The 25632-nt window shown below is 48.3% G+C and overlaps 1 long non-coding RNA gene across 2 annotated transcripts; it reads left to right on the forward strand.

Moving 5' to 3' along the window:
• The first annotated feature begins 4069 nt into the window (after positions 1 to 4069).
• Positions 4070 to 23736, forward strand: LOC143158293 (uncharacterized). Of its 2 annotated transcripts, XR_012994963.1 has the most exons (3): positions 4070 to 4163; positions 4610 to 6378; positions 19863 to 23736. It is a non-coding gene; the product is annotated as an uncharacterized LOC143158293 (long non-coding RNA). The 2 variants fall into 2 exon arrangements; XR_012994962.1 differs by lacking the exons at positions 4610 to 6378; positions 19863 to 23736 and adding an exon at positions 11906 to 15694.
• Positions 23737 to 25632: the final 1896 nt, after the last annotated feature.

Here is a 25632-nt window from a genome sequence, read left to right on the forward strand (position 1 = left end):
CTCTCCCTCTGTTGATCAATACGTCGCCAGCCAAGAAGTCGGCACACTATCGCAGAGATAGCACGTTCACAACGAGAGTCACTCTTGTTAGTCATGCTTAAAATTCTTTTTCTGTCGCTCTGCCTTATTAAAGTTTACAGATTTTAGCATCGCCTCTGATTATGCAATTCGCTTCTAACCCGAGGTATCTTCCTCAAGCACATGATGAACTCATCATTCCAAAGAGGCAACTGCTCATGACCATTACCCTGAACATACAAGCTCAGGTTTATACCCTGGATATGAACTACATCCCAGCTGAGAGCTGTAAATGCCAGGTTGCCGGGTATTTCTTAGCGACTTTCTGTGTCAGTTTTTAGAGGAAAGCAAAGTCACACTGGGGAATATTTGACTATTCGAAGGTAAGTTTCACCCACTTTTCCAGACATTAGCAGCTGGGTGTAGGAGCAGCATCTCCTACAAAAACACGCCACTTTTGGGCTGCAGCCAGTACAGCTGGGCCATCCACTGAGACACGCTGGGGTCTGGAGCCAAAGCCCATCTCCCAGGCATTAACGCCTAAATCCCCGATGCTGGAAGGGATGCAACAACAACGAGCCCTACACCCACCCCTGGATTTTTACCACGTGGCATATAAATATTGCTTTGAAGGGCAAACCCATGTTGAAGGACTTTGTTTTAAGTACCCGATTTTGCAGAAATTCAGGCAGTGGCTCTAAGCAGAGATGATAAACGTGGCCTATTTATTCAGAATCAATGTAACGTTGATTCAGTAAGAAAGATGAGCGATGAGTGAACTTTATGCGCGGTTTTTAACTGATGTGTCCCTTGAGTATCGGAGCCCAGTTCGCAGGAGTCCTAATTGCCTGTGGTTTAGGTGAGCATTAGCTCTTCTCACTGCTGCCGAAAATCAGATCTTTGACCTACAGGTGCGGCCATGACCCAGACAGAGCGACGTATCAACTTCTACCTTTACCTAATAAACCTCCCTTTCAACACGGGTGTATCAAGAAAGTCAAGGACACAAACCACTCTAAAAGCTACAGCACTTACCTGTGCGTAGGGGGAATAGAAATGGCAAGAGCGGTCATTCCCAACTGCGGCCATTTTCACCTCGTGTGCTTCTCCTCCACTCTCTTAATACCGGCAGAACAGACATGGAAACGTTAAAGCTACCAGCATTCAGGCCAATCGTAATCTTATCCCGAAAGCAGCAGTTTCCTTTCAAAAACTGGACCTTCAGGACCTTAGCTCTGCTGCTTTTTTGGAACAAAACGCCAACTGACAGCGAAATACACGTGAACGAAGGAGGTGGTACCTTCTCCAGGCTTGTTGAACCGACGAAGGCAGTTGCCAGCCGGTATAGAATGTTACCTTTCCACGGTTGCCAACCGCTCCTCCAGCTGGTGACATCAGCGTCATGGCGCTCTCTGACCTGTCCAGCTTGAACATCTTCCTTTATCTCCACTGCTTCAGAGTAAAGTACGGAAGATCGGACCGTTTCAAAGAGTCTCCCGCTCCGGTGTTTCTTTAACGTAAAACGGCAGAAACCCACTTGGCGGGGCTTCAATAATACCCAACTCCTTGCCGTAGGAACTGTGGCCTTGGAAGCAAATCTTTGACACCGCAAAGACAAACCTCCTTCTTGGACTATTTTTAACCAAAACCCTCGAGCCCAGTGTTTTCCTTACTGTACCTCTTTCTTTGGATGGAGAAACTTGCTGCTTCCTGCTAGTGCGCTGTTAGCTGCTAACTGCTTACAGTGTTGGGGTTCATTGCTTTTTCTCGCTTCCGTGACGCCCGCTGCCACAGCTAAAGCAGAAAGAACAGCGTACGCTTGTGTCCCTAATTAACACCTCTGTTCTCATTCGGGTCCTAGGCTGCCTCTGAACAAAAGGTATCGGGGGGGGGGGGGGGATGAAGTTTCAGTCCCGGAGCGTGGTAAGGCATACTGTTATCCCCAGGACGTAGGGTCAAATTTGCAACACTGAGTGACATCGGTGACTTGGAGATGAACACTTCAGGTGCCAGTGACTCCATGGGCACAAAGGGTACAAGGCTGGCTCAGCGGTGGCTACACCCAAGCCGGGGGAGAAGGACAAAGACATTGAAACGACTGGAGGTCTTCTAGTCTCTCTAGGAGCCTATCGATTTGTTTGTAACTCAAGTATCAGCGGGTGGCCCGAAGGCTAACTGCAAAGGACAGTACCGCATGCCTGACCACTGGGACTTTGGCAGCGGAATAAAGCGACTTCTACCGGAATGACTTCACCTAAGTAGAGAATGAAAGTGCCCGCTGGGATCAAGGTGGGGAGTACTGGCGAGAGCTGTGAACAGAGAAACGATGTGAAAAGGCTGCCACAGTTCCGTAAGCCCTACCACTGACTGGGGCACAGAGGGGAAGGAAAATTCAGGAAAGCAGATGAGGGCCACGGATAATGAACTGTCAGTGGGCAGGAGCAGCCATAGGAGGAACGGGTCAACGCTGCCAAGAGCTATCCAAACAGGGGCTCTTTGTAGCTGTATAGCTGTGCCTAAATGAGGCGCGGAAGAAGGTACGGTCAGGAAGCATTAATTCCGTATTGGGTTTGCGTGGCAAGGTTTTGGTAGCGGGGGGGCTACAGGGGGGGCTTCTGTGAGACGCTGCTGGAAGCTTCCCCCATGTGGGATAGAGCCAATGCCAGCCGGCTCCAAGGCGGACCCGCCGCTAGCCAGTATGTGACAGAAACAACGCTGCAGACACCAAGGAGAGTGGAGAAGGAGGGGGAGGAGGTGCTCCAGGCGCCGGAGCAGCGATTCCCCTGCAGCCCGTGGTGAAGACCATGGTGAGGCAGGCTGTCCCCCTGCAGCCCGTGGAGGTCCACGGTGGAGCAGATCTCCACCTGCAGCCCGTGGAGGACCCCACGGTGGAGCAGGTGGATGCGCCCAAGGGAGGCTGTGACCCCGTGGAGAGCCGGCGCTGGAGCAGGCTCCTGGCAGGACCTGTGGACCCGCGGAGAGAGGAGCCCACGCTGGAGCAGGTTTGGCGGCAGGACTTGTGACCCCGTGGGGGACCCACGCTGGAGCAGCTTGTGGAGAACTGCAGCCCGTGGGAAGGGCTCAGGTTGGAGAAGTCCGTGGAGGACTGTCTGCCGTGGGAGGGACCCCACGCTGGAGCAGGGGCAGAGCGTGAGGAGTCCTCCCCCTGAGGAGGAAGGAGCGGCAGAGACAACGTGTGGTGAGGTAGAGGAAAGCGGGAGTAAAGTTGAGCCCGGGAAGAAGGGAGGGGTGGCGGGAAGGCGTTTTAAGATTCAGGTTTTATTTCTCATTACCCTACTCGGGTTTGATTGCTAATAAATTAATTTCCCGTCGTGTCCCCCGCCCCCCGAGGCGAGTGTGTTTTGCCCGTGAGGGTAACGGGTGAGTGACCTCGACCCACGAGCCTTTCGTCGTGTTTTCTCTCCCCTCTCCGGCTGAGGAGGGCAGTGATGGAGCGGCTTTGGCGGGCACCTGGCGTCCAGCCAGGGTCAACCCACCACAGACTGAAAGGTTGTCTACCGAGGCGCAGAGCCTGGCTAACAGGAGGAGGCCGCTGTCCTGGCGGAGGCAAAGTCGGACCCAGAGAGGTGCCCACGCCCTGGGGCCAGGGCATCCACGCCCCAGGCCCGGGCGTGTGGCACCCCGGCGAGCAGAAAAGACAGCCTGAGGAAAGGCTGCCAGGCCAGGGGAACGGCACCGCCGGCGGCTAACGGCCGCCGCCACGGCGCGCGAGCGGGCCACCACGCGGCCGCCTCAGCCCGGCGCCGAGCACAGCTGGGGCGGGGCGGCCCTGCCGCGGCGGGAGCCGCCGCTGTGGGAAGCGGAGCTGCCCCAGGCCCGCGGCCGGGCTGGGCGGCGGAGCCACCGCCTCGCCGAGGGCTGCTGGAGAGAGGCGACCGCGCCCCGCCCCGCCGTCCCCGGCGCTGGGGTGCGTCGCGGGGCTCCCGGCGGGCGGCGACGGACTCGGTTTCCCGCCGCGCACGGCGGGCGCGGGGCGGCGCAGGCGCAGTTCCGTCTCGGCGGCGGGCCGGCGGCGGGAGCGGGCGGGCGGGGCCATGAGGCGCCGGGGCGCGGTGCAGCGGCAGGTGCCGTGTCTGTTCGTGACCGAGGTGAAGGAGGAGCCGTCGGCCAAGCGGGAGCGCCAGGTGGCCGGGGCGGCACGGGGCCGGGCGGGAGGGAGGCGGGGCCGCAGCCCCCGCGGCGCGGCCGGGGCCGGGGCCGGGGCCGGGGCCGGGGCCGGGGCCGGGGCCGGGCGCAGGGGGAGTCGCTGGGCCGCGGGTAGCGGCGCCGCACGGCGGGGCGGAGCGGAGCGGAGCGGAGCGGAGCGAAGCCGGGGGGACGGGCAGCAGCACCGACCGTGTCAGACCCGCCCGGCGCGGCCCGGCCCGGCTGCGGGGAGGGGGACACCCGAGTGGGGAGAGGTTTCTCTCCAGACCTTGAGGGAAATGCACGGCAGCGTTTTCCATGGGGCTCCCCCCCCCGTAAATGCGGGGAAGAAAGGTCGTGTGGGAGCCGTTTGAGCTCTGTCCCGCTCCTTTCCTGCCAAGTGCACCCAGGTGCTCACCGTGACGTTGTGTTTGCTTTCTCTAAGTGTCGGGAACAGTCATGGCGAGGACTGAGGCCACTGCGACATGACCGCCCTGGGAGCTTGTGTAAAACCATCCTGCCGTCCCCGCCTGTGAGCCTTGCGGGGGAAAAATCAGCTTGTGTCTCTTCTTCCTTTTTTTTAAAAGAAAAGGTCTTTTTTTTGTGACCAAAGGAATATCAGGCCCATGACAGAAGAATTCATTTGAGGCTGTCAGACGCGGGATACTTACGAAGGTGAAAGTAATGGAGCCCGATCCAAGCTGTTTCTTCCCGAGATGTAAGAGGCAGTGTCGGGACAGATTGGGGTGGCATTCGCCTGTCTAGCTCTAGACCTCCGACTTGTGTTTCCCGACTGCAGTAGCAGCACCTACTGCTGTCTGTCGGCTGCGTAGTGCACTTGAATCCATCTGGGTGACTTTCTCCCGTTGGTGTTTGGCTTCTGGACGGAAGAGCTGAAGTGGTTGCCAAAACGTCAGTAACGTAACTGTTGAACTCTCAGTACCAACACCACCTTGATAATGGTCGTGTAAGGGTAGCTCCCGACATTGTTGTTCCTTCATAGGGGACAAGCCGACAGGGGATTAGGTCTATACCAGTGTAGATGCTATTCTTCTTGTTTTTCAAAGCGCAGGCAAGGATAATAGAGGGGGTTATGACTGCTAGGGAAGAAGCGGGGTGGTGGTGGGAAAACCAACGGGCATGTTTCCTCCCTGCCCTGGAAATTTTCTTTTCCATGTCACCTTCGTGAAATCTTCCTGTATGCTGTATGTTGTGGTTCCACATGTGATGACTAAAATATGAAGCAGCCACGTAATGTCAGGCAAGCATGTAGAAGGTTGTTCTCGTTTTACGGCTTCCGAATTCTGTTTGGAGACTTTTGCAAGACAAGGACTCGCTTTGTGTTTTGCCAGCAGGAAGAGACCGTGACCAGCTTACAAGTGAAAATTGGCTGGGGCGAGAGGAGGGCGGGGTGATGGTTATCGAGGAGACTATTGGAATCCAAACAGAAGGGATTACATGTTTGCAGTGAAGGTGTTACAGAAGCCCTAGCTGCAGGAGTCCTCCTAGAAGTGTGGACTAGTTGTGGCTGGGTATTTGTTTCAGACCCCGGCCCACTTCCTTCTGTGCTCTTTGTAAGCGGGAAAGCGTTCAGTTGGCAGCACTGCTCCTAAGTATTTAACACCGGGACGCTTTTGCCACCTTGCATTCCGCAGGTCCGTGCATTGCACTAACACGGTGCCATTGACTTTCCGCTCCAAACTGAAAGCTCGGAGCAGCTAGTCATGATGAGTTTCTGTTGCCATCGTGAGGCAGGGAGACACATCTCAACATTTTGCAGCGTTGGACTGGAACCCTTCTAGTTTATATGCACTGTGTAAAGTGGAAGGCAAAGTCACCTCTAAATACTCATCAAGAACGATTAAAAGAGGGAGAGAGTTTGCAAGTAGATTGCCTTTGTTCTTTTGTCTTAGGGCATTTTCCAAAGCGTCATGTCTTGAAGAAACAAGGGTGTATTTCGACAGTATTAGAAATCAGCACTATAATGTGTAATACTGGACCTAGAGGGGGGCCAGCTGTAAGGAGCAAGAATCCGCACGAGACCGAGGCAGTAAGACAGCCCTGACGAGGCTTTAAAACACCTGTCTTCTTTTCAGCCGTTTCAAGTGTTGGCAACTGAAACTGTAACTGGAAAGGCGTTAGAGGCAGATACGTACAATGCAATTCCTACTGAAAAGGTGGCCGGAACCTGCTGTTACGTAACTGCCTATGAAGGTAGGAAGGAAGGTCCGTATGCAGGTTTCTCCTGCTGACTAGAAGCCTTGTTTTACTTAGTTTTCACTTTTATTGTATGACTTACTGGATTGCAGCTGTTGTGAATTCCAGCCTGCTTAAAGGTCTTGACCACAAAGTAACAGTTACCGTAAACATAGTAGGTGTTTCTAAAGTTGTTACAGATTTTACTCTCTGAAGTCCAGGAAGCATGGTCTAAGCGAGCATGCCAGTGGAGGAAGTATTCCCGTTTTAAAATTTCTTATTAGGAAATCTTCCTTGCACACTAGAATTTATGTGATAGAGGGTGCCTGATTTCCTTGGGGAGGATTACAAGACGTGTGGAGGTTGGGAGGAAAACGCGACGAGTGTGGTTCGCTGCATCGCTGGGGTTCTTGCCTTTACCTGAAATTGTGAGGAAACTTTGTATTACACCAGGCAAGATTCTAGGGCTAGATTTTGGATTGATCTACAGTAGTTAAGTGATGACTTTAAAGGGTGCCTTTGGGTATGAAATTTCTCTGGTGACGAGTGAGAAGTCCTATCTTGCCTTTTATGCGGTTGATTTCAGTACTCTGCAGGGTATGGTGACCTCAGGAAACTGCTGGTTTTACCCCTCTGGAAACTCCAGGGCAAGCCTGTCTATGGGCCGGGCTGGATGGAAAACCCGACAAACAAGCTGAAGAAAGGTGTCAACGATTCTCGTGTCTCGGGGCTTATTTTCAAGTGCTGTTAGTTTAAGCCAGCGTGGGGGACGTGTCATGCAGCGCGTATGTGAAAACACAGACACGCAGTCTTGAGGGCCTCCCTGCATGAAATGCTGAATATCCTCCCTTTCCTTGGGCTCCTCTTTGGGGCCCTCATGCCAGAGACAACCAGGCAGGAGGGGATTAAGGAACGTAACAGGGGATGCGTCTGTGGTCTGGAAAACACGCCTGTATTTTTTGTTGTTTTTGTGGGTCTTAGTGCCTTTGAAGCTGTGAAAGGGAAGTCTTGGATAAGGATTTGACCACACAAAGCACTGATCCCTTCCCTTCCGCTGGTTTCGGCCAAGAGCAGTTGAGAGCTGGCAGGAACTGTTACTATCTCGTTGAGCCATGTATTTATTGTAGAATCGTAGCATCGCTCAGGTTGGACAAGACCCTTAAGGTCATCGAGTCCAACCGTAAACCTAGCACTGCCAAGTCCACCGCTAAGCCGTGTCCCTAAGCGCCACGTCTGCCCGTCTCTTAAAGACCTCCAGGGATGGTGACTCCAGCACTTCCCTGGGCAGCCTGTTCCAGTGCTTGACAACCCTTGCGGTGAAGAAGTTTTTCCTCCTCTCCGATCTAAAGCTCCCCTGGCGCAACCTGAGGCCGTTTCCTCTCGTCCTGTGGCTTGTTACCTGGGAGGAGAGACCGACACCCACCTGGCTACAACCTCCTTTCGGGTAGTTGTAGCGAGCGGTGAGGTCTCCCCTCAGCCTCCTCTTCTCCAGGCTAAACAAGCCCCGTTCCCTCAGCCGCAGCACGGCACGGCACAGCACCGCCTGCGCCTGCTCAGGCTGACTGTGTTGTGGATCACTCGCTCCTCCATGCACAGGGCGCTGCCGGTTATGGAGTCGGGGGTAGGAATCGGAGAGAGGGGGAGGTTTTGCTGATTTGAGGTGCAGAGTGTTCTGCACATAACTTGAAAGTTGAAAGATGAGTTCAAATAAGGCATACTTTTATGCTTGTCAATTCAATGTAGTCAAAGCTCAGTGGAATTTATTTTAGCTAATTACAGTCCTGTTACAAGCAAGGGAAATAACGTCTGTAAAATGTAACACATCTTTATCTTTATGAGGTACATTTACTGTACAGTTATGAATATACAAACACTATTTTTAAACACAAGTTTCCATTCTTGTCAGTTTCTAAACGTTACAGTCTTTACGCCTTGTTTTGTGTACATCTTCTTTTCAGAATTTGCCATTTTATCAGCTTTGGTTTTTCCAGTTGATAACTTCCGTATTTCAATTTAGATTTTTCTTGTGAAGTGACGCACTCGCTTCATCTCTTTCTCCTGTCTACGTATCGTTCTCCTGTTCTGTTCGCTTCCACGTCTTCTTGGCTCTGCTGTCCAAATAGATATGCAGAACGTTTTGTGCATAATGTATTAGAGGAAAACTACGTGCTCTTTCAGAAACATTTTAAGAATTAAGCTTTCGGCGCGAGACACGAGATAGAGGCTCTAATCTCTGCTTTCAAGACGGCTGTAAAATGTATTCACGGTCCTTCGGGCATCTTGTGAAGGGTTTGTAGCCCGAGTCCTTTTATGAATTTGGACCTCGGCTGATCATCGTTCAGCTATTGCAGATGCTTCACGAGCAGCCAAGCAGAGGGACAAATAGATCGCGCTCATATAGTCTCTGCTCTGCTTTGCCCAGTGCTACAAGCCAAACCCCACTTCTTGTAGCTCCTCGCTTTAAAGGCGGGCACATCTTTTGCTTTCATGTCAGTAATATGGGGAAAAACTAGGAATCACGGGCTAGTTAGGCAGGCAAAATTACATGTCTGCAAACAAACAAAACTACTAACTGCTCTGTCAGAGTACTCGGCACTGCTTAGAATCTCGCGGGTTTTGGTTGGGGGAGTTTTAAGAGCAATTTTGCATTCCCTCGGTGGGGAGCGACATGCCACTTTTACTAAAAAGACTGAACTGTAAAAATTTCTCTCAAACAGTTACCTGAATGGTTGTTTTGAACCTGGCGAACGTTTTTGCATGTGGGGTTTTTTTCCTCCAAGTTGGTGCATTGTAAGATCCCGAGGTATATTTGTCTGTAGAAAAAACATACGCATTGTTTCTTAATTTCAGCTACCATTTCAGGAAAGACTCTCTCAGTCTGATGTGTGAATTCAATATTACGTTGGCTGAGGTGTCAATTAATGCATCAGGTGAGTCATACCTCCTCTCTGAAATACAAGCTAGTGTTAAATACAGACTTTCTCTCTAGTACTTTAAAGATCATTTGCCATCTTGCAGCGTTTTCAGCAGGCCCACAGGATCTTCCAAACGCGGCGGTTCTGCCACGGACGGCCTTGACTGGAAGAACGTGAATGTTGCTGTGTTGAAAATCTTCCCAAAGGCATCAGTTGCTGTTAGATTAAGTGAACCCGTAAGCCAGCCTCCTGTTTCATCTCTGGCTGTGCAAGCACTAGATGCAAGGCAATATTACGGTTGTGTGCTTGGCACTTGATTTTGCGCCAGAGTAAGCTGCCTACTGACGAACCGTTTTCTGTAAAATTTGGTTAAAACTTCATCTCATTAATACTCTTGTTTCCTGTTAATTCCAGCTTAATGCCACTGATTCAAATTATTAATTGCCCAATAATCCTACAACTTTCCGTTGATACACAACATGTAAGTATTACCATAGTTTTCCGTTTGGGTCCAAAATCTCCTCTTTGTGTCAAGCTGATTCCTTTGTTTGGAGCGTTTCCCACCGTACGGCTCAGGTACTGCTGAAAAGAAAGGTAGCGAAAATGGTAACGGTCGCTCTTGTGACAAAAATGCTGCTCACCTTTTTTTTGAAATGTGCTCTCCTTTTCTTAACCTGGAAATTGGGTAAGAGGTATTCTTCACATTAAGAACGTTCTCTCTGTAATCTCTCTACCAATCTGTCCACATTTAATCAAAGCAGACATTCAAAGCAAAAAGAAAAGCCCCACAACTCTTCGTCCCCGAGACGAAGCAGTGATGTCGGGATTCATTTCACTTCACTTTATTCCTCTTAAAGCGGGGGTTACTCTGTCTGAAGGAGGTTCCTTTTGTTGGAAATTAAGGCAGGGAGGCACCTCAAGGTGGAGATGCAGCCCAGCTTAAGAGAGGAGACTGCAGCTGGCAAGATGAAATCACTTCCTCAACTTAGGATTGTTTCAATTATTTGCCACTAAATGCCGTGATGAAGTGACAGATGAAAAACCACAATGATCCAGAGTGACCGTGGAAAGGGAAAGTAGAAAGGCAAACAAAACCCAAATGAGGTACTAGATTGCGTGACGCTATAGCAGCAAGTTAAAAAAAGCGAAAGGTGTAAAATTATGGTTGCATCTGCAACAGACTGCCGAAAAGAAAGATACAAGACTCAGAATGCCACCTGTAGGCTTCTTGTCAAATTGATGGCATAGTACGTCCTATCAAGAGGACAGTAGAGTATTTCAATCGATACATTTAAATCGAAAACAGACGTTTGAATTAGACCCAAGGCCTTGTTTATTCAAGGTGAGAAATAATCCTAAATAATGGCAATAATCAGAAAGCCATCACAATCAAAACTCCAGTGAAATCCTAGTTGTGGCAAAATGCCGCGCAAAGCAAGGTCATTCGTCCCCTGCTGGGAGGAGGAAAAAAGTTGGACAAGAAACGCTTCTTGAGAGGAGACTGAAACTCTACTGCAAAACTACTTCTAGTACTATTGCTATCAATAGTTAGAGCAAAACGAGAAGCTAAAGGTGGACTATTCCGAGGTTTATGAAATACTTCAAAAGAAGAAATCACCTAAGAGGTGCTGTAAATAGTGGGGGTCAGTACGTTAGTGCACATCAGCGCATCATCGCGTTCATCCCTCTTTGTTGGCAGAGAAATGAATTCCTGCTGCGACGGTGGCTCAATTACTGCTCATGAATATTCTGTCTGACTAACTGTAAAGCTTTACAAAGCTTTACGTTTCTGCCTGTGGATACTGCTGCAATCTACTTAGGACAGTTGTGCGGGATCAAATTTACCCTTGCCCGTAGGTAGGCATGAATAGCGTCACATTCACCTGAGGGGACAAAATCGAAAGCAGCACAATACAGACAGGTAAATTGGAGGCGTTTTAAGAATGCTGCGTAAGCAGGAGCCCACCTGTAGATCCGTTGGACGTTGGTTCTTGGCTGACGGTGACAGTACGGTAGACTACGTATGCTGATCTTGGAGGTCCTGAAGAATTGGAATAAGTCTTTCTTCCAGTTTCCCTCACATAAGGGATAGAAGCAGCAGTTCCATCATCCTTACCCCGACCCCTCTGTCGGTCACCTGGTTTCACTGTGGGGTCGGAAGTGTGAATTCCTAGAAGTGAAAAAACAAACAGGAATGTTGTGCTATTACTCAGAAGGTGACATATTGCGGGAGACTGGAGGCTGGAAGACAAGATGAAAAAAATGTTCTTTGTGGATAGTCCAATCCAAATACATTCAGTTATTTTATTTACCACCGGACGTCCAGCAAGGAGAAGCTGATGCTGAAGTATATTACCTCCATTTTCAAAGGATCTGCGATCTGTTCTGGGAATACGCTCTGTTGGTGCTCTCCTTCCGGAAGTCTCTGCGCCCCTTTTTGTGTTAGTACGTTTTGTAGGAGTTGTAGTACCCTCACCTGGAAAGGCAACAGAAAGAATGTTTTAGCTGCTCGTGTGTAAGCCCAGGGAATGGCACTGCCGTTCTCTTCCTCCCACCTCTGTGAGCTAGTGATTAGCTTAGTGCAATTTCCTGTAACCTCTCGTTTGATATTCTTCTTTCTCTCTTGTTAGTTATTTGGATCCTGTCGAGCGTAGCTGATGCGTAGCTCTCATGCTCTCTAATACCATCATGCACAGGTTAAAGAAGACTCTGGCTCCAAAGTAAAGAACCAGCTACACGTTACCGGCTCGTTCTTTAGCTTCTCACTGCTCAGGAACGGTATCTGTGAGCCCTACCTGATGGAATTTATGGTATTTTCAAGATGCGTGCCTTAGCCTCAGAGAACTAACTGAATTGAAGAAATGCTTTGGGGAAACATCTCTGTCCTTTTCTCTGAACGTGTCTGTATTTTCAGACTGTCTCAAGAGCAGCTGTGAACACAACCCCCTCATCCACTACTGTCCTCTAAGCGCTGACTGCCTGCCCAGCTGGATCCTTTCTCTACACTGCATAGGTGGTATGCGCACCTCTGGAACATCCATGGTTGAGCCCACGGAGACCAGTGCACTCCGAAGGACACCTTCTGGCTGAACTATGAATTACTTCCTCTGTCTGTAGCATCTAGATACGTCCTGGACATGGGCGCTTGGTGAACATAACAAAATACTACCCATGAGGAGGCTAAAACTGTAATAGCATTGGTCGCATAGGTAAGCCCTCTTCAAACGACAAACAGAACTCCACAGGGAAGGTTGCAGTATACAGTAGCCACAGTGCTCTTCACCCGGCCCCTGCTACTCTGCGGGAAGATGTGGCTTTGCCTGTTGTTGCTTTTCCCCTGCGAATGTCAACAAGCACCTTTTGTTCCCATCAGTTCAGGCCAGAATGCAGCAGAAATTCTGTACTTCTGCTTCAGTTTATGGGGCAGCTTAAAGCCAAAACAATCAGAAAGCCATCACAATCAAAACTCCAGTGAAATCCTAGTTGTGGCAAAATGCCGCGCAAAGCAAGGTCATTCGTCCCCTGCTGGGAGGAGGAAAAAAGTTGGACAAGAAACGCTTCTTGAGAGGAGACTGAAACTCTACTGCAAAACTACTTCTAGTACTATTGCTATCAATAGTTAGAGCAAAACGAGAAGCTAAAGGTGGACTATTCCGAGGTTTATGAAATACTTCAAAAGAAGAAATCACCTAAGAGGTGCTGTAAATAGTGGGGGTCAGTACGTTAGTGCACATCAGCGCATCATCGCGTTCATCCCTCTTTGTTGGCAGAGAAATGAATTCCTGCTGCGACGGTGGCTCAATTACTGCTCATGAATATTCTGTCTGACTAACTGTAAAGCTTTACAAAGCTTTACGTTTCTGCCTGTGGATACTGCTGCAATCTACTTAGGACAGTTGTGCGGGATCAAATTTACCCTTGCCCGTAGGTAGGCATGAATAGCGTCACATTCACCTGCGGGGACAAAATCGAAAGCAGCACAATACAGACAGGTAAATTGGAGGCGTTTTAAGAATGCTGCGTAAGCAGGAGCCCACCTGTAGATCCGTTGGACGTTGGTTCTTGGCTGACGGTGACAGTACGGTAGACTACGTATGCTGATCTTGGAGGTCCTGAAGAATTGGAATAAGTCTTTCTTCCAGTTTCCCTCACGTAAGGGATAGAAGCAGCAGTTCCATCATCCTTACCCCGACCCCTCTGTCGGTCACCTGGTTTCACTGTGGGGTCGGAAGTGTGAATTCCTAGAAGTGAAAAAACAAACAGGAATGTTGTGCTATTACTCAGAAGGTGACATATTGCGGGAGACTGGAGGCTGGAAGACAAGATGAAAAACATGTTCTTTGTGGATAGTCCAATGCAAATATGGGTTGTCCGTATTTGACCCTAAGAACAGACATTAACTGGGTGGTGCTAAATCGTCTACCAGTTTAGTAAATAGAAATGAATAAGCCACCTGTTTTCTCAAAATACCTTTTCCTGTTACTGTGTTAGGTGAATTTCGTGGCTCCTCAGAAATCCATTTCTTTTCCTTTCCTTCTTTACAGTGATGGTTCTTTAGCAGCTCAGTGTGGTTCGTTGCTGAGGGATTAAAAGAACACATACTTACTTTCCTAAAAAGCACACAAGAATTTCATTATCCAAAAATGCTGTGGTGATTTGAAAACCTGATCTCCCACTTCATACACAGGTCTTCTTGGGTGGAAGATGGTTTTACCTGTTAATTATTCTAAAGGTATCATTCCCCAAAAGGGAAGCAAAAGTGGCTAGATTTCCTCTGGCAGAGTTCACGGTCGCACAACCGTGAAAGCAAACTCAAAAATTGACTACGAACACAAAGACCAACACTACTTTGACCTCATACAGTTGCTTTGACCAGTTCTGGCTCAGAATGCTTCTCATTATGAATTAGAAAATCTTCATGAATACTGTATTTAGGGTTTACAGTTTAAAACTACAAACATTTGCTTTAATCCACGTACACATTTGCAATGACTGGGAATCAGAAGTTGCATGCAATTTACGCGTGTGTCGCGGGGGAACAAATCCTTTCCCAAAGTCACAGTGTGAGATCTAAGTGGGAACCCAATGCAAACGGACTCCAAAGCACAGGGTGACAACTTGTGAGCTTGAACTGCGTGTCGTTACAAGGTGACTCAGTTAGCAACAAAACAGGAACGTTAACACGTTCCTGTCTGCCGGTGCTTAGCTCTCATCCCTTGCGCGAGAGGTATGCTTTGCCTCTGTCTCAGTTGTATCAGTTCAGCTATGTGTTGTCCTGCAAACTGAACAACTAACATGACGTGGCATAAAAAATAACTTCAGTTTATAAAAGGATTATTTTAATCCTCAGGCACTTCAGTGATACAGTTTACGGCATGGGCCCACACATAGTTTTAACAGCTGGACTGGCATTGCTGACATGCTGACAAACTGCATTGCGGAAACACCGATGAATGGCTCAAGAGTCATCCTTCCTATAGTAGCTTTACCTCCGATGTCAACAGACCTAGTAACGAAGGGTATTATTCTGTAGGCATTTCTTTTTTATAACTCCACAGAACCATTTCTTTTCCAAAATTAAGCAGGAAAAAAATCAATTGCAATCAGCATAGAGGATTTTTTTTTTTTTTTAATAATCCTAAACCAAGCAGAATCATAAACAGTGTTTTTGATTGTTATAACTAACAGTGCAGCATGGGAAAGAGCCTCTAGCACATAAAGAACAAAGAATACCTCAAATACGAAATGGTGAGGTTTAATGCGTGCATGTTCAGTTATTTACCACCAGATGTCCAGCAAGCAGAAGCTGATGCTAAAGTATATTACCTCCATTTTCAAAGGATCTGTGATCTGTTCTGGGAATACGCTCTGTTGGTGCTCTCTTTCCGGAAGTCTCTGCGTCCCTTTTTGTGTTAGTACGTTTTGTAGGAGTTGTAGTACCCTCACCTGGAAAGGCAACAGAAAGAATGTTTTAGCTGCTCGTGTGTAAGCCCAGGGAACGGCACTGCCGTTCTCTTCCTCCCACCTCTGTGAGCTAGTGATTAGCTTAGTGCAATTTCCTGTAACCTCTCGTTTGATATTCTTCTTTCTCTCTTGTTAGTTATTTGGATCCTGTCGAGCGTAGCTGATGCGTAGCTCTCATGCTCTCTAATACCATCATGCACAGGTTAAAGAAGACTCTGGCTCCAAAGTAAAGAACCAGCTACACGTTACCGGCTCGTTCTTTAGCTTCTCACTGCTCAGGAACGGTATCTGTGAGCCCTACCTGATGGAATTTATGGTATTTTCAAGATGCGCGTCATCATCGTACCTAAAACCTCAGAGAACTAACTCAATTGAAGAAATGCTTTGGGGAAACATCTCTATCCTTTTCTCTGAATGTATCTAACGGTAAATAAAGACATGTCTTAAAAGCTGTAGTCGTGTATTTGTTACTGATCCCGCGTCTGGAGTCTAACTGTATCCAAATACTTGCCAGAAATAGCTTTTCAAAACTATTTCAATAACAAACATTTTAAACGTCGAAATAAGAAGAAAACAATTTTGCCCGATTCTTTTGAACGGTTTAGGCAGGCAAAGACCGTCAGTCGAAAAAGCATGACACGGAGACAATTTTTCCGTTCCCGCTTTTTATGAGCACATCCTCCTACTCAACTCTGCTTTACATAAAACAGTATTATCGCGGTTTTATCCCTGAAATTTACACTACTGTGAAACTAAACAATTTATTTTTTTTTTAATTAGAAGTAGCAGGTCATCTTTCTGCCCAGCAATTTTTGATGACTGATCGACTGATGACTCTGGTGTCTTGTTATATTAAGAACATCTCTCCCTCTCCTAAAATGGAATTAGATAGTACTTACTCACTAAAGCAACGAATACAGATTTTTCTCGGTCACGCCACTTGGTCAAGAATGAAGGAGAAACGTAGTAAGGGAGGTAAATACTTACTAATCTGTATTCCTTTGAGCTTGATTCTGTTGGGTAAAGCCCAACATTCAAAACAAAATGGAACTCTTTTGCGGATCTCTTTCAGAAGACGCTTCAAGGGGGTATTTATTTAATCTAAATTTAGTTCTGTAGAAGTTTGATGTGTCGCTCCATTTCCTCAGCTAGACACCCAAGACAGCCAGCAGCGAGCGCGGAGCACCTCTGGGAAAGTGACTCATCTCCCCTTTCTTTGGCACTATCTTATGATGCAAGAAATAGCCCCCTAAGAGTGCCTATCTCTCTCCATTTACAACGCAGAGCCTAGACGAGAAATTTAAACTACATTCCTAACCTTAGGGGGGTTAAAATTAGACTACACAAATCTTGATCTTGAAGAAAAATTATATGAAAGACCTATGTTGTGTATCTCAGGACAGTACGCATAGGGTTAATAGCCCATTTCTACCTTTTCCATCTGCAATCGATGCAGGTAGTCACCACGTGTGTGACACTATACACACACACACACACACATATATGGGGAAAACTTACTGAGGCACTGTTATGCTCTTTGTAATAGGCTACCTTTTATTGTCACTAAACTAAAAAAGCGTGGAGGCGGGGCAATCTGTGTAATAGTTTCTCCCTGCAACAGTAGTTTTAAAAGTGGTAAACATTGTCCAAGAAGATGAAAAGTACTTGCCTTTCTGCAAGTCTCGCTCGGTAGCTTCCAAGGGTAATAGCTCGTTTTCCCGAGGCGAAGACGCAGTTTTTGTGGATTGCTGTTGGTGAGGGTACTGAATCCTGTAATACTCTCCTAGACGTACCCCAAGAGGGAAAAAAACCCCAACGTTTACTCTCTTGTCAGCACTGCTGTTTAGGAAAGAGTGGCTAATTTCATATTTACCAGATTTATAGCATATTTCCTTTATTGCTCTTTCCTCTTCGATGTCTGCAGCAGTCTTAGGCACCCAGTCAGAAACATCTGTAGGAGATATTTTTAGAAGCTTACTAGGTATCTATACAAAGCCCTTCAACACTTCCTGATAATCAAACACCATAAGGAATTCCATTTCGGTCACGGTTTTGGTTTTTCTGACCGCAACCTCTCTTTCTGGACAGAAAAATGATTCCTTAATGTTAGGCCTTTCCAAGTGCAATGGAATTGCAGTTACCACACGTATTAAGAAGCTAACGTTTGTTGATTTCAAATGCTTCAAAAACATCTTCAGTAGCCATTGCCAAAATAATCCTTCTTCCTTTACACCCAAAAGGAAATCTTCTGATTAAGCATGTCAGCAGGGAGTGCTTGTCACAAGACCTCTGCCCAAAGTTACTCTCCTGTAATGTCTGCCGGCAGAGCTGGTGAAGTGAGTGCTCCTTACCCGTCTCGGTTAAGGCTACTAAGATCAGCAAAGCCCTACTTTGTATATTGCTTAAATTAATGCGGCTTACTCAGACTGAAAGCGAGTTAGGAAGCGCTAACAGGCAGCCCTGCCAGCCAACCTGAAGGGCAGGGGGAAAGTGAAAAGCAGCTTGGGGCTGCCTGAGAACTAGCACAGTAATTTGCGGAGTGCACGCGTGAGAGTCGGTCGTTCTCTGACTTTCGCTCTCCGGGAATGTGCAATTCACTCCTGCCCTGTGAATCTCTCCTCTCCCAGTGAGATACAGTCAACGGTTTAACTACATTGTAGAAATGAAAAAAAAAAACAAAAAACCAAAAAACCCACACATACACATTCAGTTAAACTAGTGCAGAGTTTTGCATGGATTCTCTTTGCTAGGTTTAAGAATAACTTTCTGTAATACAATGAGACTGCCTACAGAGTTTAGGAAATCAGTTGAACAAATCATTTAAGTGGAAGTCACACAACTCTCTCTTGTGAACAAACCTGTGACTTCACCTTCAGTGACGAGTGCGTACAGCCCCTGTTCAACAGTTTGTTTCCCAGCAAAGAAGTACCTGCTTCCTAAACTTGCAATTTCTTCCCCGAATTTCGAGGCATTTTGAGGAGTATTTGATGGCCACCTGAACCGTGGAGCACATTTTAAACTCTATTTAATGAAAGAGAGGTAGGTGAATTACAGCCCTATTGAAATATACAGCTAGGCATTTGACAGGAGTCAGAACGTGCTGCCTCACTCACATCTGGTGACTACCAGTTCCGACACTTTGAAGATTAGCGGGGAACTATTTCAAAAACTTGTCAACAAGTCTTTTCTAAAAATGTAACGGTTATTGTAATCGATCAGTTGTGAAGTACATTGCGAGAGTCGAAAAAGCCCACTCTACTTGCTTGTAAAAGAAAGAAAAAAACTGTTTACAGTTCTCTTCCTCTTCATCGTCCTCTTCATCGTCGTCTTCGTCGTTGAGGTTTATAATCAGTGGAGGGTGAATTGGGAATAAAAGATTCTCTTGATTTCTGAGTGATTCTTGACGATGGGCTGGATGCAGAATCCCTCCTTGGACACCCTGTTGCAACGGGGCATCTGCAGAAAAGAACATTGCATTTATTTTATGAGGAGGGAACTAGAATATCGCACCCAGGTTGAGACCAGCAGGTATAGTTTTGAAACCATTCTCATACTGAAGGGATCATTAAATAGGCAGGTTGTGCCTTTTAGGAAAAACCTTCTGCGGAGGTTGGCAAAGGAGCATCTTCCAACTACAGAAAGTATGAAAAAACAGAGAGAGATTGACAACCTCGGGAGGCGTGTGATTAGGAATACCTGGGCTGAAGAGAGCAAATGGGTTGAGGACCCCGCCTGGGCAAATATTTTAAACATGCCGAATAATAGGCAGGCCTGTATCACTCCCCACGGCATCAGTTTTGAAGAATTTAGCAGTGCTAAGCACAGGATTAGCCCGTTTTAGCCTGTAGACTTTTTTTTCCCTATCAATTTTCTGAATCACAGCTCTCTTGACTAAGTACAAAATGTAGATTTTGAGAAAGGCTATGAAGTTCGTGAAAATAATTTACACTGAATCAGGAGAAAGTCAGAAAAGATACTCTTTTCCTTAGGCCTTTGTATCTACCCATAATGTAATCTACCCAGCAAAACTATTTCAGCACTGGGATAGCATTTTCTGAGAGCCTGGAAATGCAACGGACCGAAAAGAAAAATGATGAAAAATGGTGAGTCTGATTGCGTTGTTCAAGCTGACCAACGTGCAGCTATAGACACAATCAGGGTTCTGTGCATTGTATTCAAAACATTGAAGTTGGATATGTTGTCCAGTTTCAGAGGAATAAGACGAGGCATGGGCATCTTCCTGTATTCCACTTGTTGTTATTCTTGTGCACCTCTTGCTTGCCTACGAGCAGCGTGTGTATCATATTAAGCCCATTTTAATAACACTGCTGCAGATGGGATTTGTTGTGTCTCAGGCGAGAGAAAGTAAGAGACAACACTTTAGCTTGGTAGAGCCTTTCTCAGTGTCCCCAACAGGATATTCTCAGCTCCGGGTAGTGTAAGCCAAATCAAACTTAAGTCAGCTTAACAAGATTTCTAAGCATGAAAACGAATAAATGCAGTTTTAATGTTTGCAGTGTTCTTGTGGAGCACACGGACTCTGAATTTATGCACATTGCCGTAAAAAGAAAAAGGGTTGCGTCCATTTTCTCGTTCTGATCGTTGGACGTTGCTCTTCTACAGGATACCCTTGTCCGTAGTGCCTCTTGGGCATAGTCTCTGACTCACACCGCACCCACAAGCGTGCCTACGTGGTGTTTACGACAGCACTAGCTGCCAGGGGCCGGTGCTGTGGATGTGGGAACTGCACTAAGAGCAGTACGGGCACTCGTCGAAACAGCGCTCAAGTTCTTGCCGTGGTCCTATGTGGTTAGTTAGGCTCAACACGCCCAGCTATGACAGGCTGCCTTTTCCCGGGGGAACTGCAGGAACACAAGGTGTTTGCTTCTGACTAGAGGTCTTTCTGGACTTCTCTTCTGACACCTGTCTCCAGCTCCGGAGATCAGGCCCACGAACAACTACAGTTCAGTCCACTTGTTCACGCATCTGTGACAAGTCACGCTGACTTGCTCTCCCTCCTGCTTCCGCCTGATTTCTGACACCTGTCTTGGTTCCCTGCCCTGGACTCTTTCCCTGTTCCAGGTTCCAGCTGTCTACCCGGACTCCTGCTAGACAAGAGCTCCTCTTCGAAAGGGAAAAAGGAACCCAACTTACAGTGGTGGTTTTTTCCGTAAATACTCTGACTTTCAGATACTGTACTGCCCACACACTGTTACTGTACTTCAATAGCCTGCATCCAATGTTCAAGCCTGAAGAATTTATTCAGAACGATGAACTGGAAATACATCTGCACACACAGCACTGTAATCTGATGTTACCTCTACAAGGGGTGGCTCATCCAGGTAACATGTTGTGCTCCGTCAACAGATATTGCTACTAGCGGCCCTACCAACCTCCTCCCCCCACCACACACACTACTTTTTGTTTCTCTTAAGTGGTTACCTGCCTACTAACCATTTTCGCTACTAGAGAGATTTAATCCAGCCAATACCCCAGCAAAGCAACAGTCTTCCTCCACGGATCTCAGCAACCTAAACCGCCGTTTGTGACTTTGTCTTTCGTGTAACTGATAGTTAGGAAGATCCGTAACATGACAGCTAAACAAGTTGATGTGGCAACCCTACTCAAATGCCAATACAATTCCTTTCTTTGCCTTGAGCTTGCCGGGATAGCACATCATACCGCATCGGTTTGCCATGGTACATTTCTTGACCTTAACATATATATTACCTAAGCACTGGAAGTAAGCACCGGAAGGACATTTGCGTGTATTAATGAACAAACTGTTGAGAAAAAAGAGTTCTACTCACTGTTGCTAGGTGGCAAAAAAAGTCCATTTATAATACGAGGTTTGCTGTGACGGAAGGCACAACTGATCCTCACACAGCCTACGGGTTGTGTTTCCCACAAACAGGAGATGTTGCTGTACTTTTGCTGCAGGAGAAAACGGTTTTCAGATATTGTGAATAAAACACTAAAAACGGACTAAATGGATCAGCACGCGGTGTACTGCTGTGATGAACATACGACTAAGACTTTGCGGGACCACGCTCTGATGTTTTGGAACATTTACAGTTATCTTTAAAGTTATCTTCAGCTCCAGATACCCCTGAAGTTATCTCGAGTTAGGTCTATGGAGCTTTCATGGTGTAAAACTGTTCCTAGATAAGAATAGGAGTAAAGCAGTCTACTTACTGTGCTGCAGACTTTTCGTGAGATGCTGGGAAGAAAAAAAATCTGTTAGTCACTCAATTGACAGGTGGCCGCCTTTCCGTTCCTGCGCAGTGGGCTAATCAGGTCAATGTCACATGAAATCTGCTGTGCAAGTGCAAGTCTTAACACTAGCACTCTCTTACTATCAAAGGACGTGGGTCTACGGGAAAATAAGGAGTAAGAAGCAAAACCCGGGAAGATTCCCAACAAAAACTGAAACACTGAAAGACTGGGAATCGATGTTCTGAGACTACTGTCGTTACACCGCTCACACCATCTCCCGGCTGCTTTTATAGGTGACAACCACAAGCCTAATGGGAAAAAAAGGATATCTACGTGGATTTGTTTAATTATTTGTTTAATGGTTGCTGCTTTACTCACACATATAATCACAGTGCTGCTCTCCCTCTGTTGATCAATACGTCGCCAGCCAAGAAGTCGGCACACTATCGCAGAGATAGCACGTTCACAACGAGAGTCACTCTTGTTAGTCATGCTTAAAATTCTTTTTCTGTCGCTCTGCCTTATTAAAGTTTACAGATTTTAGCATCGCCTCTGATTATGCAATTCGCTTCTAACCCGAGGTATCTTCCTCAAGCACATGATGAACTCATCATTCCAAAGAGGCAACTGCTCATGACCATTACCCTGAACATACAAGCTCAGGTTTATACCCTGGATATGAACTACATCCCAGCTGAGAGCTGTAAATGCCAGGTTGCCGGGTATTTCTTAGCGACTTTCTGTGTCAGTTTTTAGAGGAAAGCAAAGTCACACTGGGGAATATTTGACTATTCGAAGGTAAGTTTCACCCACTTTTCCAGACATTAGCAGCTGGGTGTAGGAGCAGCATCTCCTACAAAAACACGCCACTTTTGGGCTGCAGCCAGTACAGCTGGGCCATCCACTGAGACACGCTGGGGTCTGGAGCCAAAGCCCATCTCCCAGGCATTAACGCCTAAATCCCCGATGCTGGAAGGGATGCAACAACAACGAGCCCTACACCCACCCCTGGATTTTTACCACGTGGCATATAAATATTGCTTTGAAGGGCAAACCCACGTTGAAGGACTTTGTTTTAAGTACCCGATTTTGCAGAAATTCAGGCAGTGGCTCTAAGCAGAGATGATAAACGTGGCCTATTTATTCAGAATCAATGTAACGTTGATTCAGTAAGAAAGATGAGCGATGAGTGAACTTTATGCGCGGTGTTTAACTGATGTGTCCCTTGAGTATCGGAGCCCAGTTCGCAGGAGTCCTAATTGCCCGCGGTTTAGGTGAGCATTAGCTCTTCTCACCGCTGCCGAAAATCAGATCTTTGACCTACAGGTGCGGCCATGACCCAGACAGAGCGACGTATCAACTTCTACCTTTACCTAATAAACCTCCCTTTCAACACGGGTGTATCAAGAAAGTCAAGGACACAAACCACTCTAAAAGCTACAGCACTTACCTGTGCGTAGGGGGAATAGAAATGGCAAGAGCGGTCATTCCCAACTGCGGCCATTTTCACCTCGTGTGCTTCTCCTCCACTCTCTTAATACCGGCAGAACAGACATGGAAACGTTAAAGCTACCAGCATTCAGGCCAATCGTAATCTTATCCCGAAAGCAGCAGTTTCCTTTCAAAAACTGGACCTTCAGGACCTTAGCTCTGCTGCTTTTTTGGAACAAAACGCCAACTGACAGCGAAATACACGTGAACGAAGGAGGTGGTACCTTCTCCAGGCTTGTTGAACCGACGAAGGCAGTTGCCAGCCGGTATAGAATGTTACCTTTCCACGGTTGCCAACCGCTCCTCCAGCTGGTGACATCAGCGTCATGGCGCTCTCTGACCTGTCCAGCTTGAACATCTTCCTTTATCTCCACTGCTTCAGAGTAAAGTACGGAAGATCGGACCGTTTCAAAGAGTCTCCCGCTCCGGTGTTTCTTTAACGTAAAACGGCAGAAACCCACTTGGCGGGGCTTCAATAATACCCAACTCCTTGCCGTAGGAACTGTGGCCTTGGAAGCAAATCTTTGACACCGCAAAGACAAACCTCCTTCTTGGACTATTTTTAACCAAAACCCTCGAGCCCAGTGTTTTCCTTACTGTACCTCTTTCTTTGGATGGAGAAACTTGCTGCTTCCTGCTAGTGCGCTGTTAGCTGCTAACTGCTTACAGTGTTGGGGTTCATTGCTTTTTCTCGCTTCCGTGACGCCCGCTGCCACAGCTAAAGCAGAAAGAACAGCGTACGCTTGTGTCCCTAATTAACACCTCTGTTCTCATTCGGGTCCTAGGCTGCCTCTGAACAAAAGGTATCGGGGGGGGGGGGGGATGAAGTTTCAGTCCCGGAGCGTGGTAAGGCATACTGTTATCCCCAGGACGTAGGGTCAAATTTGCAACACTGAGTGACATCGGTGACTTGGAGATGAACACTTCAGGTGCCAGTGACTCCATGGGCACAAAGGGTACAAGGCTGGCTCAGCGGTGGCTACACCCAAGCCGGGGGAGAAGGACAAAGACATTGAAACGACTGGAGGTCTTCTAGTCTCTCTAGGAGCCTATCGATTTGTTTGTAACTCAAGTATCAGCGGGTGGCCCGAAGGCTAACTGCAAAGGACAGTACCGCATGCCTGACCACTGGGACTTTGGCAGCGGAATAAAGCGACTTCTACCGGAATGACTTCACCTAAGTAGAGAATGAAAGTGCCCGCTGGGATCAAGGTGGGGAGTACTGGCGAGAGCTGTGAACAGAGAAACGATGTGAAAAGGCTGCCACAGTTCCGTAAGCCCTACCACTGACTGGGGCACAGAGGGGAAGGAAAATTCAGGAAAGCAGATGAGGGCCACGGATAATGAACTGTCAGTGGGCAGGAGCAGCCATAGGAGGAACGGGTCAACGCTGCCAAGAGCTATCCAAACAGGGGCTCTTTGTAGCTGTATAGCTGTGCCTAAATGAGGCGCGGAAGAAGGTACGGTCAGGAAGCATTAATTCCGTATTGGGTTTGCGTGGCAAGGTTTTGGTAGCGGGGGGGCTACAGGGGGGGCTTCTGTGAGACGCTGCTGGAAGCTTCCCCCATGTGGGATAGAGCCAATGCCAGCCGGCTCCAAGGCGGACCCGCCGCTAGCCAGTATGTGACAGAAACAACGCTGCAGACACCAAGGAGAGTGGAGAAGGAGGGGGAGGAGGTGCTCCAGGCGCCGGAGCAGCGATTCCCCTGCAGCCCGTGGTGAAGACCATGGTGAGGCAGGCTGTCCCCCTGCAGCCCGTGGAGGTCCACGGTGGAGCAGATCTCCACCTGCAGCCCGTGGAGGACCCCACGGTGGAGCAGGTGGATGCGCCCAAGGGAGGCTGTGACCCCGTGGAGAGCCGGCGCTGGAGCAGGCTCCTGGCAGGACCTGTGGACCCGCGGAGAGAGGAGCCCACGCTGGAGCAGGTTTGGCGGCAGGACTTGTGACCCCGTGGGGGACCCACGCTGGAGCAGCTTGTGGAGAACTGCAGCCCGTGGGAAGGGCTCAGGTTGGAGAAGTCCGTGGAGGACTGTCTGCCGTGGGAGGGACCCCACGCTGGAGCAGGGGCAGAGCGTGAGGAGTCCTCCCCCTGAGGAGGAAGGAGCGGCAGAGACAACGTGTGGTGAGGTAGAGGAAAGCGGGAGTAAAGTTGAGCCCGGGAAGAAGGGAGGGGTGGCGGGAAGGCGTTTTAAGATTCAGGTTTTATTTCTCATTACCCTACTCGGGTTTGATTGCTAATAAATTAATTTCCCGTCGTGTCCCCCGCCCCCCGAGGCGAGTGTGTTTTGCCCGTGAGGGTAACGGGTGAGTGACCTCGACCCACGAGCCTTTCGTCGTGTTTTCTCTCCCCTCTCCAGCTGAGGAGGGCAGTGATGGAGCGGCTTTGGCAGGCACCTGGCGTCCAGCCAGGGTCAACCCACCACAGACTGAAAGGTTGTCTACCGAGGCGCAGAGCCTGGCTAACAGGAGGAGGCCGCTGTCCTGGCGGAGGCAAAGTCGGACCCAGAGAGGTGCCCACGCCCTGGGGCCAGGGCATCCACGCCCCAGGCCCGGGCGTGTGGCACCCCGGCGAGCAGAAAAGACAGCCTGAGGAAAGGCTGCCAGGCCAGGGGAACGGCACCGCCGGCGGCTAACGGCCGCCGCCACGGCGCGCGAGCGGGCCACCACGCGGCCGCCTCAGCCCGGC

Source organism: Aptenodytes patagonicus, chromosome 1 (genome assembly GCF_965638725.1).
Source record: "Aptenodytes patagonicus chromosome 1, bAptPat1.pri.cur, whole genome shotgun sequence".
NCBI lineage: Eukaryota > Metazoa > Chordata > Aves > Sphenisciformes > Spheniscidae > Aptenodytes > Aptenodytes patagonicus.